This window comes from Tachyglossus aculeatus, chromosome 8 (genome assembly GCF_015852505.1).
Source record: "Tachyglossus aculeatus isolate mTacAcu1 chromosome 8, mTacAcu1.pri, whole genome shotgun sequence".
Taxonomy (NCBI): Eukaryota; Metazoa; Chordata; class Mammalia; order Monotremata; family Tachyglossidae; genus Tachyglossus; species Tachyglossus aculeatus.
Window position 1 is genome coordinate 22,271,560 of NC_052073.1, and position 16,905 is coordinate 22,288,464.

At 48.1% G+C, this 16,905-nt stretch overlaps 1 long non-coding RNA gene across 1 annotated transcript; it reads right to left on the reverse strand.

Moving 5' to 3' along the window:
* Positions 1-415: 415 nt before the first annotated feature.
* On the reverse strand, positions 416-15,588 carry LOC119931711. The gene is made up of 3 exons (XR_005452148.1): positions 15,548-15,588; positions 13,160-13,320; positions 416-1,384 (listed from the first exon to the last, which is right to left on the reverse strand). It is a non-coding gene; the product is annotated as an uncharacterized LOC119931711 (long non-coding RNA).
* Positions 15,589-16,905: the final 1,317 nt, after the last annotated feature.

The following is a 16,905-nucleotide window of genomic DNA, read 5'->3' on the forward strand; positions in this document are numbered from 1 at the left end:
TAAAATAGCAATAATAATTTTTAATGGTATTTGTTAAGTGCTTACTATATGCCGGGTACTGCACTAAGCTTTGAAGTAGATACAAGCTAGTCAGGTTGGACATGGTCCATGTCCCACATGGGGCTTGCAGTCTTAATTCCACTGAGGCACAGAGAAGTTAAGTGATGTGCCCAAGGTCACACAGTGGACAAGTGGCAGAGCTGGAATTAGAACCCAGATACTTCTGACTCCCAGGCCCCCAATCTACATACTAATCATGTTGCTTCTATTATTATTATTGTTATTACTATTATTAACACAATTATAATAATAACTGTATCTGTTAGGCACTTATTATGTGCCAAGCACTGTGGTAATTGAATACAATCAGACTCAGTCCCTGTCCTGCATGAAGCTTATAGTCAAAGAGGGATGGAGGAGAGATATTTAATCCACATTTTACAGATTAGGAAACTGAGGCCCAGAGAGGTTAAGTGAGTTGTCAATAGTCACACAGCAGGCAAATGACAGAGCTGGGATTAGAACCCAAGTCTCCTGATTCCCAGCCTGAGGTCTTTCTACTAGTCCATTCCACTTCTCTTTCAGGCCCATTGGAGTAGGGCTGCTTCCCATCACCTTAATCTTACCCCTCACCCACACACTTTGAATTGGGCCTGAACTATTTAAGAAAGCCCCAGAACACTGGTAGAAAAAATTGGTTGTAGACTGATAAGGTGGTGGTGGGCTGGTAGATTTTTTTGTAGGATTTCAGTTGTGCCTACATGTAAAATGCTTTGAGACCCTAGTGATCCTTCAGGGAAAAAAAAAAATCCTCCAAATTTAGGATCATGATGGAATCGTCAAGCTGAAAGGACCTTGAAATGTCCTCCTATCCAACCACCTGCCACCAGGCAGGGCCATGGCTAACCCATCCTGAACAGGCTGTCCTAAGACACAGGACCACAACTAAACCATCCTGAATAGGCTGTCCTAAGACCCAGGACCACAACCAAACCATCCTGAACAGGCTGTCCTATGACACAGCCAGGAAAGGCTATTTCCTTGGTCCCTGGTACCAGCAGTTCATACTCCTAATTGTCAGGAAGTCCATCCTTCCATCTAACCTCTCTTCCCTGTGCTGCAGTTGAAGCCCATTTCCTCTTATTTGGTTCCTAGTGATGATGAAGCGTATCCGGCTCCCCACTCTACATAGTCCCCCTTCTCAGGCTTGCCAGGCTTGGGGCTTTTCACTCCTGGAGCAGCTGGGGCTGGGGCTGGGGCTGAGGCTGGAGCAGGAGGTTGGGGCTGGGAAGCTGAGATTGTGGCTCTGATTTTTCACCACCAACTTTCCAGGACTGGAAAGGAAAAGTGCTGCTCCTCTTGAACCTTTGCCTGGTAGTTTCCCCTGCCAAAATAAAAGGAGCCGTCATTTTAGAGAAAACCAGCCCCACCCCTTCTCCTCCCCTCCAGGAAAGAAACACTCCATCATCATCATCCTGACACATCCTGAGAGTCACCGGGGCTGTTATTTATAAAGAGACCCCCCCCCCACCACAACCACCACCACCACCAGCTTCCCTGACTAATCTCCCCGGGACTCCCCAGGAGACACCCAGGCTTCCTCCTTCAGGCCCTTTCCTTGGGGTGATGCTTAGCTCAGCCCTTCCCAACCGGTCGTATTTCTGGGAACACTCAAGGATAGGGAGAGATGAGCCTCCTTTTCCCGGACCCCAGTGGCACTGGCTGGCCGGAGCTCACCAGGGGAAGGGATGAGGTCTGTCAAGACTCAGGGGGATAAGGGTGTGGGAGACAAGTCGGGGAGAAACATTTTCCTCTTTTCAAGATCTGCAGGGCTGATACTGCCTGAGCTTTGTGTCAGAGGATCTTGGTCTTGCGAATAACCATCTGCCCCCTTATACTAGGTGAACCATTAATGGTAGGATAATCGATCAATCAATCAGTGGTATTTATTGAGCACTTACTGTGCATGCAGAGCACTGTACTTAGTGCAAGGCAAATAGAATTGGTAGAGAAGTGGCATAACCTAATGGAAAGAACACGGGCCTATGAGTCAGAGGACCTGGGTTCTAATCCCAGCTCTGCTACTTGTCTGCTGTGTGACCTTGGACAAGCCACTTAACTTCTCTGGACTTCAGTTTCTTCATTAGTAAAATGGGGATTTAAATCCTACTCCCTCTCACCAAGACCATGAGCCCCATGCGATACAGGGACTCTGTCCACCCTGACAATCTTGAACCTATCAGTGCTTGGCACATAGTAAGCACTTTAGAAAATATAATAATAATAATAATAATAATAATAATAATGATGAGCTTACATCTTACAGGGGTGCCATGGATTGATGGTTTTGTTACCTGTATTTCCCCCAAGCCCTCTCTCACTTACAGAGAAACTTGGAGGGAGAAAAAATGTCAGTGACTGGTAATTTTCTGGTGTTTATCTGCAAGTCTTAGTTATAATGTTGGTTTGCTGCCCTGGAAATGGTGCAAAGCCGGTCATTGCTCTTCTCAGCCTCCTTGGACCCTGACTGCCTAAACAATGAAAAGCCCATGAAGGAATCCAGGGATGATGTGCGCTATTTGCACTGGGTTGGAAGCCAAAGGACCTGGGTTCTGTTTATGGCTTTGCCCTTGACATGCTGAGAGACCTTGGGCAAGTCACTAATCCTCTCTGGGTTTCTGTTTCCTCCAGTGATGAAATGGACCAATGCTTGCCACTGACAGATGTTTGCAAAGTCTCTGGCAGCCCCAGTGACCAGGGTAAGAATAGAGAGGGGTGGGGGGCTTGCCCAAAGCAAGAAAAAAGGAAATCCATCTCACCCATTCCAGGGCTGGGGCTAGGGCTGGGGACCAGGGGAGGTGGGAGGAGAGTGGGAGGATACTGGCCAAGGTCAGCACAGTCTCATCAGTACATCCAAAGGAGTTTAGACCCCCTCCACGCCATGCCAAGAAAGTGCCCCGCTCCCAGAGCACCGCAGTCTGTTTGCAAAACGGACATGGCCCTTCTCAAGACTGCCGCCTTTTCACATCCCACCCGTGCACCCACCCGGTGAAACCTCAACAGCCTGAGCCCAGAGCTGCAGGGAGGAGGGAAGAGGGAGCAGTGAGGATGCAGCCCCAAATCCAGGAGGCCTCCCCAGGCCAGATCCAAGACGGTCAGCTGCCTGGCGCCAGCGGGATCCAGCCCATCGGCGGATCGCGGCGTGCTCCGGGCCTGACCAGGGAGCCACCATTTGCGGGGGATGGTGAGGTAATGGTGCGTTAGAATAACTTCGAGCCTGTCAAGGACGCAGCCGTTGGGAGGAACAGAAAATCTTTCCCAGATGTAGGGCTCCTCTGTTTCTATCTTGGATTTTCAGGAGGTGGGGAAGGGGTGGTTCCATTTCCTCCTCCCTGGGCTGTTTCAGGTGACCTTTACCCCTGCTGCTGCTGCTGCTGATGCTGCTGCTGTCGCTGCTGCTGCTGAGGAAGACTGTCAGGGTTCTATTGAGCTGGAACTGTCCTCATCGGGGCTCGCTTAGTACTTTGGATTATGAGATGATTCACCCAACAGTGTCGATAGACGACTATATCCTTACAGTGCCGTCTGTCAGTTCTGAGTCCAAAACACGCCTGCCAGGCCCCAAAAGCTTCCCACGTCAGGGGCAAGGCAGCATTGCCTAGTGGTTAGAACACGGGCCTTGGAGTCAAAAGGATGTGGGTTCTAATCCTGGCTCCACCACTTGTCAGCTGTGTGACCTGGGGCAAATCACTTAACTTCTCTGGGCCTCAGTGACCTCATCTGTAAAATAGGGATTAAGACCGTGAGCCCCGCATGGGACATGGACTGTGTCCAACCTGATTAGCTTGCATCTACTCCAGCACTTCGTGCAGTGCCTGGCATGTAGCAAGCGCTTAACAAATGCCATTTTAAAAAAACTGCTTACTATGACAGGGGCTTAGCAGTGATACACTCGATGACCAGGATCACTGACCACCAAAAGAAAAGGCTGAAATGGGGATGGGATTAGAGGGAAAACTCATGGAGGGCAGGGATAGTGTCTTTAACAGCTAGTGTACTCTCCCAAGTTCTTAGTACAGTGATTCCTGCACAGTAGCGGCTCAGTAAATAAAGTTGATTGGAAAAGAGGAGAGTTTTCGTTATCTTTCTCACCTGAAGGGTGATATTGTTCAGATCCTGTGATGGGAGACTCATTGAGAGGGGAAAGGGCTAGCCACAGAAATGAGACTCCCAAGGCCCTCTCAAAGTTATCCCATCCATTCCCTTGCCTCCGTGCAGAACAGACCCTACTTGGAGTCCCAACAGAATTGCCTCCAGTTTCTGAAATCAGTAGTGTAAAAACATTTGTCAATGATCTTCAGTTACCCACCCAACTATCTTTCAATCCTCCCTGTGAAGACGATCTTCCCTGTCTCTAATTTCTCTCATGCTGCTGCTATTTTAGACAATTATCCCTTGTTTGTTCTCAGCGGAGGGCATAACCTAATGAAGAGCTGAAGCTTCGTTCAGGGTCCCTCTTCCTCAGATTCACTGTTTCCTCTTCTCTTCTTTTTTACTCCTTCCCCTCTCCATTCTCCAACTGAGAAGAGGAAGGAATTCCCCAAGATTCCTGTGGCCTGGACTCCTGTTCATCCATCCTACCTAGACTGTGAGCCCCATATGAGACAGGAACTGTGCCCAACCTGCATATAGTCTATCAATCCCAGAGTTTAATATAGTGCTTGGCACATAGTAAATGCTTAACTAATATCACAGTTATTATTATTATCTTTCCCAGAATGAATTAACCCAGGAGGACACTATGATTAGGATTACCAGAAGAAAAGGTTTCTGAGGTCAGAGGTCCACCAGAGGAGAGCTAAAGGCAGCTTGGGGCCCACTCCCACCCACAGAACTGGCTCTCCAGGTGGAATCACCCATTAAACAGAAAGGGAAACGGTCGACCATACAGCTTGTGAATCATCCATCAGAGGAGAGATTTTCATTAATCATTAAATCTGATCAGAACCTCCTTGCCTCTTGCCTGCCTGGGTGAGCCTTCTCAAGCCCCAGGAGAAAATGCTTGTTGGGAAACTCTGGGCTGAGTTAACAGCCTAGAGTGAAGCAAACATCGAGGGAAGGAAAAGTCGACCATTAGCATCTTAAGAAAGGGGGTCTAGGAGACCAACCCTCTTCATCGAAGGAGAAGGGATCTTCCTGTAAATTATGTGGGCCTCTGTCAAGCCTACTGAATCCATCCCAGGGAGAGAAAGTGGGGCAGCCTGGGGAAGAGGGAAAAATAAGCTCATCGTCTAGATTGTAAACTCTTTGTGGGCAGGGAATATGCCTGTTATATTGTTGTGTTGTACTCTCCCAAGCACTTAGTACAGTACTCTGCACACAGTAAATGCTCAATAAAGACGATGGATTGATTGAAAAGTATACCTTCAAGGCATCTGTGTGCAGAGCACAGAAGACCATGGACAAAAATAACCCCAGCTAAGAATCTTCTGACCAGTTCAGCAACATGGAAGGAGGTTTTAGATGCAGGAATTCTTGAAGTGCTGGAGTTTCATGTAGAGAATAATGGGTGAGACTCAGGACATGTATGTTATTTGTGCATGTGTGCATCTACATCTGTATGTGAGCTAGGTGTGCATATAAACGTATGTGGCATCCTGTGTATGTTACTCTGTGGGCATGTGGCAATGTGTGTGTGTGTGTGCATGTGTGTGTGCTTGTATGTGTACATACAGTACAATAATGCATGTAGACATTGGCACACTTGCACTTATGGACACACTGATTGTACAGACCTTGGGTCCATAATGTTCTGCCATGTTGCTTCTCCTGACCTGGGGCTTTTGGAATCTCCCACATGAAGACAACTAAATTCCAGAGATTGGATGGTTTTCTTCTCTTTAAAAGTGGGCCAAAGTTCCTTGTACATTTTCAGATCCAATCAGAAGAGCATCGTTCCTCTGTATATTAATTTTTGAGGGAAAAAAAGCCAAGAAATGAAGCTGAAGAAGGACCATTTGGAAACCTCTGTGGTCATCTTCTTGGGGAGGGAGGGAGGGAGAGAGGGTGAGAGGAAACAGAGTACCGGTTTTCACAAAACAGTGACATTCTGGACCAAGATGATGAGCTCCTCCTCAGTTTTTAAGTGGCAGCACATTCTGCTTCCCCCAGTGCCGCTTTTGTTTCTTTTTACAGTTTCTCCGTCTTTGGCATGAGCATCGCCTGACATTGAGAATTCCTTCTTTCTGAAACCCAAATACCGTGTTTATGGAAATCTGGAAATAGTTCTTGGAAATCCAATACTTTATTTTTCAGGATGATATATTGTTTCAGTGATGAATGTTGAATATTAAAATAAAGATGAACACAAATAGGCTGGTCACCAAACCCACAACGAGCCCCAGCCAACTCTACATGCAGGGAATCTCAGAGCTTGCCTCCGCACAGCCTCAGAGCAAGCTCGCGGCTCACTGCCCCTCTTGCTCCCGTCACTGGAGCCAGAAGGACCCTGGAGACCCTTTAGGGGCACCAGTTCTCTGGATGCCACTTTTGGTTTCATTCACCAGCCCAATTTGCATAGATCTGCATAACTTTTGCCTCCTTCCTGTGCTCTTCTTAGGCACGTGTTCGAATCTGGACCAGGCCATTAGGAATGAAGAGAGATTTCCCTGAAGGGTATTGATTCCTGAAAAAAGTTGGGATTATTTAGCTTGGAGAGAAGAAGGCTGAGAGGTAATTTAGTAACAGCCTTTGGGGCTTTGAAGTGGAGCTCTGCACGGGGTTGGCACATCCCTGAGTCCCATGAGATCCTAGGCTGCCGGTGCTGGGCTGGGCCAACAAAAAGTGACACTAGTTGGCTTAGAAATGAACTCCGGCAGGGCCCGCTTCTCCTATAGCCCGTCCAGGGGAGGAATGAAGGATGCAGTTACATTCTGGGGACCAACTCTAAAGTGGGGAAGGGGCAAGGGAGTTTGAAGGGGGACATTTTGTCCTTGGATCTGGGGACAAAGCCATTGTTTTCACACTTACAATTTTTTGGCATGACTCCCAGACACACTCCTCAGATAAGATCTATCAATCAATCAGTGGTATTTGTTAAGAGTTAACTGTTTGCAGGGCACTGTACTAAGAGCTTGGGAGAGTACAGTACAATAGAGGTGGTAGACATGATCCCTGAGAGCTTATGAGCAGGATTGAAAAGAGCTAAGACTTCATTCCAACCGTCACCTCATATTTCTTGAAAACCTGCTGTGTACTAAGAACTTGGAAGAATACTATAGAACCAGTAGACACAATAGTAATAATAATTGTGGTATTTGTTAAGCACCTAAGATGTGCCAGGCACTGTACTAAGCGCTGAGGTGGATACAGGCAAATAGGGTTGGACACAGTCCCTGCCCCACGTGGGGCTCACAGTCTCAATCCCCATTTTACAGATGAGGTAACTGAGGCAAAGAGAAGTGTAGTGACTTGTCCAAGGTCATACAGCAGACAAGTGGTGGAGCTGGGATTAGAACTATGCCACTATCCACTATGCCATGCAGCTTCTCTAATCAATCAATCAATAGTATTCATTGAGTGCTTATTGTGTGTAGAGCAATCAATCAATCAATCAATCGTATTTATTGAGCGCTTACTATGTGCAGAGCACTGTACTAAGCGCTTGGGAAGTACAAATTGGCAACACATAGAGACAGTCCCTACCCAACAGTGGGCTCACAGTGTAAAAGAGCACTGTACTAAGGACATAGGAGAGTGCTGTATAACAGAGTTGGTAGGTATGATCCCGGTCCACAGTTCACTTACATTCTAGAGGGGATACAGACATTATTATAAATAAATAAAACCCTGCCCACAAGGAGTTTACTGATGCTAAAAGAAACTACAGCTAGGAAGAAGCAATAGAATAGAAAAATATTAACATAAATGCTGGGGACATGGGATGGGAGTGAGTACCCAAGGGCTTAGGTGATGCTGAAGTGGCAATTGGTGAGACTAGAAGATGGGAAGATGCAATCAGGGCTGAAAAGTCCTAAAATCAAGGCCTTCTGGTCCATTAGCTCTTCAAAATCCACCTGACACTTCCCTACCTCATCCTTCCTGCTCTCTCTTTATGGCTCCACTTTTCCAGTAAGACCCTGGTACTTATGTTTACGTGCCTTATGGTTTGGTTTCTTTGGCTGGTCCTAGGAAACATTTTAATATCAGCTCTGCCACTCGGATCAACTTGCTCACCATTCCAACTCCAGGGAGGCCAGGCTCTGTTCAATATTCGAGGTCTCCCGGACAGAGCCCTCCTGTCCATACACCGATCTGGGACATATCTCTCTCTCTCTCTCTCTCTCTCTCTCTCTCTCTCTCTCTCTCTCTCTCTCTCTCTCTCTCTCTCTCTCTCTCTCTCTCTCTCTCCCCCTCCCTTCCTCCCTCCCTCCCTCTCTCTCTCTCTCTCTCTCTCTCTCTCTCTCTCTCTCTCTCTCTCTCTCTCTCTCTCTCGGGGCCCCCACTGCTCCCAACTATCGGGATTCCAGAGGGAGTCCCGTCCATCGACACCCCACCCAGATGTAGCTCTCCAGGGTCCTGCTCCTGTCGACGGACAGGGCTTGCAGGGGTAAGGTCCTGCCAAGAGACCCGGTGGCCACTATGAAGTGTCAGTTCTCGGGGGGGGGGGGATTTAAGGGCAGAACCTCTTTAACCACCCGCCTCGTTACCCCCCAAACCTGACTCCATGCTCCCCTGGGGATAGCCCTGCTGCCTAGTTAATCTAGGGTGGGTTGGGCCTGGATATCTGACCCTTGCAGAATTCCCCCTTGAAGAGTCTTTTTACAGAGAATCTCACCTCCATTCATTCAATCATATTTATAGATCACTTACCATGTGCAGAACACTATATTAAGCACTTGGGAAAGTACAATACAATAATTAACAGACACGTTCCCTGCCCACAGCAAGCTTACGGACTAGAGGGGAGACAGACATTAATATAAATAAATAAATTATAGATATGTACATAAGTGCTGAAGGGCTGGGAATGGGGATGAATAAAGGGAGCAAATCAGGGTGACGCAGAAGGGAGTGGGAAAAGAGGAAAGGGGGGTTTAGTCAAGGAAGGCCTCTTGGAGGAGATGTGCCTTCAGTAAGGCTTTGAAGAGGGGGAGAGCATTTGTCTGTCAGATTTGAGGAAGGAGGGCATTCCAGGTCAGAAGCAGGCCACAAAGGGCTATAAGAATGCAGTAAAAAGGATTTAGGTTAGATATAAAACAGAGCTTCCTGACTACGAGAGGACCGTATGAGGAGTGAAGGTAATTAGACCTCTCCTATCCCAAAGGCCTTTTAGGAAAGGAGAGACCCCATCTGAATGGGCTAGGTAATATGAAGTCTAATTGAAAGCAGTGAGGAGGAAGAGATGATCTCTGGAGAGCCTCTCCACCCTCAGTCCAGTGCCAGTAGGTAGTCTGAGCAGTGCTGAACATGCTGGACTCCCTGCATTCCCTCCCCAGTGCTGTGAGGCTGCAAGAAGATTTACACCGCAGGAATCCCTGGCAATAGCATGGCGTGGGAAAAGTTCATGCCTTACAGTTCCCTGCATCCAGCCAGCTGTGAAACCTGGAGCTTTTCTTCTCTCTCATCCTCTAGAACAAATGAAACCTTATAATGCCCCCCCACCCCACGACACACACACACACAGAGGCACACACACCTCTCACATAAAGGTATTCCAAGACACACTCATACACATAAAGATCTCCTCAGAGAGAGCATACTTCTGCTTAATAATAATAATAATAATAATGGTATTTGTTAAGTGCTTACCATGTGCAAAGCACTGTTCTAAGCACTGGGGGGATACAAGGTGATCAGGTTGTCCCACGTGGGGCTCACAATCTTAATCCCTATTTTACAGATGAGGTACCTGAGGCACAGAGAAGTGAAGTGACTTGCCCAAAGTCACACAGCTGACAATTGGCGGAGCCAGGATTTGAACCCATGACCTCTGATTCCAAAGCCCGTGCTCTTTCCATTGAGCCACGCTGCTTCTCGTGGCTTCTCTGCTTACATGCACATACTCCCACCACAGACACACACAGAGACACAGCTTTTCATAGACTTGTACAGGTAATTACTCTCCTCATCTTCAAAGCCTTATTGAAGGCACAACTCCACCAAGAGGCCTTCCTGGACTAAACCCCCACTCTCCTCTCTTCCCTGACTTGCTCCCTTTGTTCTTCCCCCCTCCAGCCCCACAGCACTTATGTACATATCTGTAATTTATTTATTTATATTAATGTCTGTCTCCCTGTCCTCAGACTGTAAGCTCGTTGTGGACAGGGAATGTGTCTATTTATTGTTGTATTGTACTCTCCCAAGCTCTTAGTACAGTGCTCTGCACACAGTAAGTGCTCAATAAATACAATTGAATGAATGAATGAATGAATGTACGAGACTCTTAAACCCTCCCCCCCTTCCCAGTTCAGAGGCCCAGGTACACTGAAGGGTAACAGACGGTCCACCCAGAATAGAGGACTAAAACACCATTCATTCAATCGTATTTATTGAGCGCTTACTGTGTGCAGAGCACTGTACTAAGCACTTGGGAAGTACAAGTTGGCAACATATAGAGACGGTCCCTACCCAACAACGGCTCACATATGAGCACCCACACACAAGTATACACAGACACCCACACACAGGTTCACTATCATACACATGCTTATGACCTGTGTCCACCACGACCCCTTGCTACCTTCTCATGGAGGTGAAAGGAGTTTTAAAAATCCATTTTTTATGAAAATTGAAAATGTCCTCAGTAACTTGCTGTCCTCCCTAACCTCACAAAAGCAAGAGATCCGGCTCAAAGAAATAGGAAAGGACCTCACCAACTTGGTTTAAGGTGAAAAGTGGGGCTTAAGAACCAGTCAGGACATCAAGAGCCGAGGTGATGAGCCCCCCTGAGGCTCCAGAAAAAGGAAAAAAAAAGAGCTTCTCAGTAGAAGAGCCGAGCTCAGTTCCTCCCTTAAGGTTCTGGGAAGGCAAAGGAATAAGAGATAGACTTCTAATTAAGTTATCAGTTTACCAGTCCACTAACCACTTTACCATATACACCCGAAAAAGGAAGAGGAAGAAGTGAATGTTCTTTGTGGCTGATTCCCGGGGCCAACAGGTACTAGACAGTCATCCATAATCCTTTTCCACTGCGAGGCCCTACATCAAAGACTCAGAGTGAGATGTGATCCTGAAAGGACTTCTCTTCGCTTTTCTATTCTGCAACACCAACTGAAGAGTAATCCACTCCCTCATTAAAACCCAAAGAGAGGAGAGGTGCAGAGGAGGAGGAAGAGGACAGAAGAGTAACGTGGGTGCGTTCATGGAGAATTAGTGGATCATCTTGTAAAAAGCTCTGCTCCCAAGGTCACTTCAGATCCTAGTATTATGCCAGGGTCATGGTCAGTCAAATCCAAAGTGGCAGTTGGCCTTAATCATATGGTATATCAAGGGATCCCCAACACATATGGATAGGGAAGCACCGACCTAGTTCAACTCTTTACTGGGTTATACTTACGCCATCATTCTGGGGTTCTCTTTGCTCCAGGATGGCGCTAACCCCTTCCAAGCCATACCTTTTTACAGACTTCCTAGGAAAGCGATCCCACAACCTTCCCATGACTCCTATGCCTAACAACTTTATGGCCCAGGGAATTCAACCTTATAGGTGACATCTATCCCTCATGATGATGGTCCAGTGGAAAGTCCTAGTCTACTGGGAATCAAGAGACCTGGGTTCTAGTCCTGGTTCAGCAGGTAGGGGAATGTCTGCTGGGGCCATGGCATCAGTGGTCAAAATTCCTGACTAAGGAACTATCTAAGGTGTTCTATGAGGTGGACAGATCCAGCAGGAATCCTGAAAAATAACTAGCTAATATGGGCAGCAAAGACTGTAGTGGCTACCAAGGCAATCCCCTGCTGAGTTTTAGCAGAATGGCAAAACATCAGCTCTAAGCTGTGGTCACTCTGGTCATAAATGGATCCTGCACGTAAAAAATCTTTGCACGCACCTTCCCGTGTACTGCACCCCTGTCTATTGCCTACTAGCGTTTCGTGTGTGTGATATTTATTAAGCACTTCCTATGTGCCCAAAACTGTACTAAGTGGTGGGATAGCTGAAATACAATCGTATCAGACAAAATCCCTGTCCTGCATGGGACTCAGAATCTAAGGGGGAGTTAGAACAGGTATTGAATCCCGATTTTACAGATAAGGAAACTGAGGCACAGATGAGACAAGTGACTTGCCCAAGGTGACACAGCGGGCAAGTGGCATGGTTGAGAGTAGAACTCAGGATCTCTGACTCCAAGCCTGTGCTCTTTCCACTGGGTCTTGCTGTGTCTCACCCCATGCCCAGCAGGAGCACAATGGGCAAAGACAAGAGATACCAAGTGGTACCACCCTGGCCACTCCCACTTCATAAGAATCATTCCCTTTGGGCACGTTCTCAATCTTCAGTGCTGAAGACACAGTACTGAGGCTTGTCCACTGATCTCCGGGTGAGACTCCACCACCATCCCTCAGACTCAAGTTTAGGGCTGCAGAACCCCTCACGTTTTCTACAACAGAGATGGAGAACTGCCAGGCATGACCATGTGTGAAGAGTCCCTCCCATACTGAACACTGCAGCCCGGGCAAAGGTCATCTACCCTGTTCTCCTGAGTCCAGTTCCCCAAAGCTTTTGGCAAATCTGGGGCTCCTTCAGCTCTGAACTCTCCCAATTCTAGTGGATTAAGCACAGACTTGGGGGTCAGAAGAACCTGGGTTCTAATCCCAGCTCCTCCACTTGTCTGCTGTGTGACCTTGGGCAAGTCACTTCACTTCTCAGTGCCCCAGTTACCTCATCTGTAAAATAGGGCTTACTGCTATGAGCCCCATGTGGGACAGGGACTGTGCCCAAGCTGATTAGCTTCTGTGCTTAATACTGCGCCTGGCACAAGGTAAGTGCTTAACAAATACCATTTTTTAAAAAAGGTGTGGAACTCAGTACTGGGCTCACGACTGTCACTGTTCCAAAATTGGCTGGGACTGATGAGGACAGGAGTTTGCTCTCCCAACTCCACAAGCTAATTGCAGATTCACCCTTCCCACTAAGGCATTTCTGGACTGCACAACTTACTATAGGAAGCAGAATCAGGCATGGGCAAGAAGACGCAATGGGTTGGGGGTTCTCACAGAGTTTTGCATTCCTCTCTTGGTCCTGGTTGGTACTTTCTGTTTCTCGGTTGATGTCTGCAGCTCACCCTCAACGGTTCCATCTGGCTGGAGTTCTTGAAAGCCCTGTGGAAGTTAAGATATCCAAGGTCATCTCTGGGCACTTGAGGCCATGGCCTCTAGCTCTTGGGCCAGACACTCCCACAGTTTCTTTTTGAAAACTCTTCTCCTCTTCCACTCCCTTCCTCCTCCTTTGTCAGGTTCTCAGGTCTTGATCCCAAGGACATTCTAGAAATTTTCCTCCTGCCTGGGTGATTCTCACCTATGCATTCTCTCACAGAAATTAATACAGTTAAGTGCTTAATAAATACCATTACTACTATTTCCAAAGAAGGGGAGACAGTGACAGCAGGAGGTAAGGGTTGGGGGGAGTTTCTGTTTATCTTTCTCTCTTCCAACCAGGGGAACAAGTAAACGCAGGAGGCCACCTTTGGGAAAGTGGTTGGGTGAGGCAGTTGCTTTGATCTGGCTGCAGGGACTGGACAGAAAAGGCTGGCTGGAAAGAAACTTTGCCTCGGAGAGCTCTGCCTCTCCATTTCATTTCCCTTCTCCCTGGGCCCTTTAGAAACAGAGTTGGGGCACCAGTTGGCACCGTGTTGGCATAGAGGAACCAGATTCTCAGGTACACTTGCTCAAAGTTCAAGCCCCCCGCCCTCCCCAAGGTTAGCTGAGACATACAAACTCAGGGCCCAGGTCATGGGCCTTGGGGAGGTAGAAGAGGTGGCCTGAATCATCAAAGGTGCTTGTGTTTGTCCCTTCCCATGGTCATCTCACCCTACCCACCAGGACAGGACCTGGGTGAGAAGATCGCAAATCTAAGCCTGTAAAATGCTGACTACTGGGTATCCCTCCCACGTTGGATCCAGCTCCTTCAGGGATCAGAGACTCTTGCTACCCTTCTGTTTGTATTTTTAGTTCTGTGACACTACCAGCAAGACCAAGGAAAAGAAATCAGGAGAGCAAAAGTGAGAGCCCAGAGGACAGAGACTGCAAAGTTGGGAGGGAGTGGGACCGAGGGAGACTTTTGTGTTTGAACAGAGTCAAGTCGTGGAGTCTGCAACTCCAGCCAAACTTCCTCTCCCTAGGTGTGGTGCCGGGATTGGGAGACTAGAGAGTCTATATGGGGAAACCGAGGCGGGCGGGGGATGGGGGGGGGGGGGTGGATGGCTCTGGGAGAAACCCGAGAGCCGCCTTCTCTGAGAGAAAACCCTCCAGAGAGTCAGGGCTGCTGGGCGGCCGTCCAGATTGTCAGACGCCAGGCCCGGAGCGGCGGGTGATGGGAGAGGTCACTCTGTTGGCTTTGACAATGATCTTATCTCTGCCCAGGAATATCCAACATTTCCTCCCCGCGCGCCGTCCGCTCAGACCAACTGTGAGAAGCAGGAGGCAGGAGGCAGCCTGGCCCCCACCCTCTTCCAGACTCCCTTCCCCTTGTCTTGCTCTCTCCTCTGCAGCCTCTGACCTTCTCTCTCTCTCTCTCTCTCTCTCTCTCTCTCTCTCTCGTTCCCTTACATTGAGCTATTCTCTATTTATTTCCCTCTTCTTGTGCATGTGCAGGGGGTGTATACAGTAGGAGGCTAGTGTGGGTGTATTGTGGAGGGGGGTCTGGGGAGAGGCCAGCAGAGAGGTGGAAGGGTTTTTTTTTTTGTCTCAGTGAAAGTTGAAAGATCTGAGGAAGGCCCCCCTACCCTCCCCCAACCCACACCTAGGGTGGGGGCTGGGGGAAGAGGTCCCTGATTCTGTGTTTATGTCACAGCCCCAGATCAGTATCTGCTGACCTTGACCGAGCAATCTCCCGGGGATGAGGGTGGAGGGGAGCTGGCGCTGAAGGGCGAAAGTGAAGGTCGGCATGACATGACCCACGTAGCCACTGCTGATGGACAGCTTCCTCTTCAGCTTCAGATGCACCCCCCCGCCCCCAAGCCCAGCTCTGCCTGTGTCCTGCCAGTTGCCTCATTGAGGCCTTCACCATCCAGTCTCTGAGCTCCTCATTCTGCTTCCCTAGAACCCAAAATACCCAGAGTAGTCACACCTGATGCACGGTAGTCACGCCGAACCCCTAGGGAGGCTCCTTTTCTGCCCCCAGTCATCCAATCCCAACACAGAGTCATCCAGAGGTCATTTTTTTACAGTATTTGTTAAGCATTTACTATGTGCCAGCCACCGTTCTAAGCACTGAGGTAGAAACAAGGTCATTAGGTTAGACAGAGTCCATGTCCCACATGGGGCTCACAGCTTTAATCCCCATTTTACCGATGTATTATCTAAGGCACAGAGAAGTTAATTGACTTACCCAAGGTCACACAGCATACATATGGTAGAGGCAGGATTAAAGCCCAGGTCCTCTGGCTTCCAGGCCTGTATTCTTTCCACAAGGTCATGCTGCTTCTGTCCATCCCTCTGTCTTCAGACAGAGTCCTAACACAGTCCAGACAGACAAGACCTCTTCCACTCATGAGAGGTGCAGAAAAAAGGGGCCCATAACTTCCCCTAGTCACCAGTCCATTCTCTTGATCCTCATGGTAGAAAAGTTCACTACACCAAGCTTAAATTTTTCTGCTTCTTTCCTCTCCTTCTGTCTTCAGTGGAGCTAGGGAACCTCTGTGTGAGGCCCCTCAGAGACGTGAGCAGTAATTGTGTCCTCACCCCTTCCCTCCAGCATCGATAGGGGTCTCTTGACCCCATCCAGTTAAATTCTCAGTTGCCTTAATTTCCTTTCAAACAGAGGAAAGTAACCCCAAGCAGAGAATCAGTCCTGTAACCCAGGGTTAGCTCTGAAAGATCTGCAGGAAAGCAGAGCCTTTTATTTCAAACTTGCTCTAAAATTATTCATGCTTTCATCCTTTCTTTCCTTTCGTTTCTCTCCATCTCTGTCTCTGCCTCTCTTTCTTGCATCAGAAAGAACCTCATGACTTCTACTCAGTACCAGTTCGTGGAGAATACCTGCCCCGTGATCATAGCTCCCCAAACCAACACCAGAGCCTTTGTGGTGCTCTCTCTCTCGTTGGTCCTTCTCTTGGGAACACACTTCTTCATCAAAGGGCAAAGATCAGGGGGGTTGGGGTGGGGATCCCCTCACCCTTACCTCCTCTGGAGCCTCATCAATGTTAGATCACATAATCCCATCAAGCACCCTTAAACACACATACCTATCCATTTATTATGTACTTGTTTAATCACTTACTTTTGCTTTTAACATTTGTATCTATGCTCTCACTCCTTTACCTATTCTACATTTGGCAGTTTGTACCCACTTGTCTCTTCCTGAAGCCAAGGATCATATCATCTACTTCTAATGCCTGGTCCCGAGAGCCAAATACAGTGTACTCTGAACACAGACAGTGCTCAGTCAATAGTGATTTTTTTTCAAATGGCATTTGTTAAGCACTTACCAGCCGTCAAGCACTGTTCTAAATACTGGGGCAGATACAAGTTGATCAGGTTGGTCCTAGTCCCTGTCCCACATGGAGGTCATGGTCTGAGGTGTGGACGATGATGATGATGGCTGTGAATAGGCAGCCTGATTTTTCAGTGCCAACTTAAGTAGGCTCCAAATGCCCAGATTTCTGCCCTTTTCTGCCCTGGGAAAAGGGAAGGGCAGAGGTTTTGGCCAAGGCAGCCGTATAGAAGTAGCACCACATGCTCTTCCTT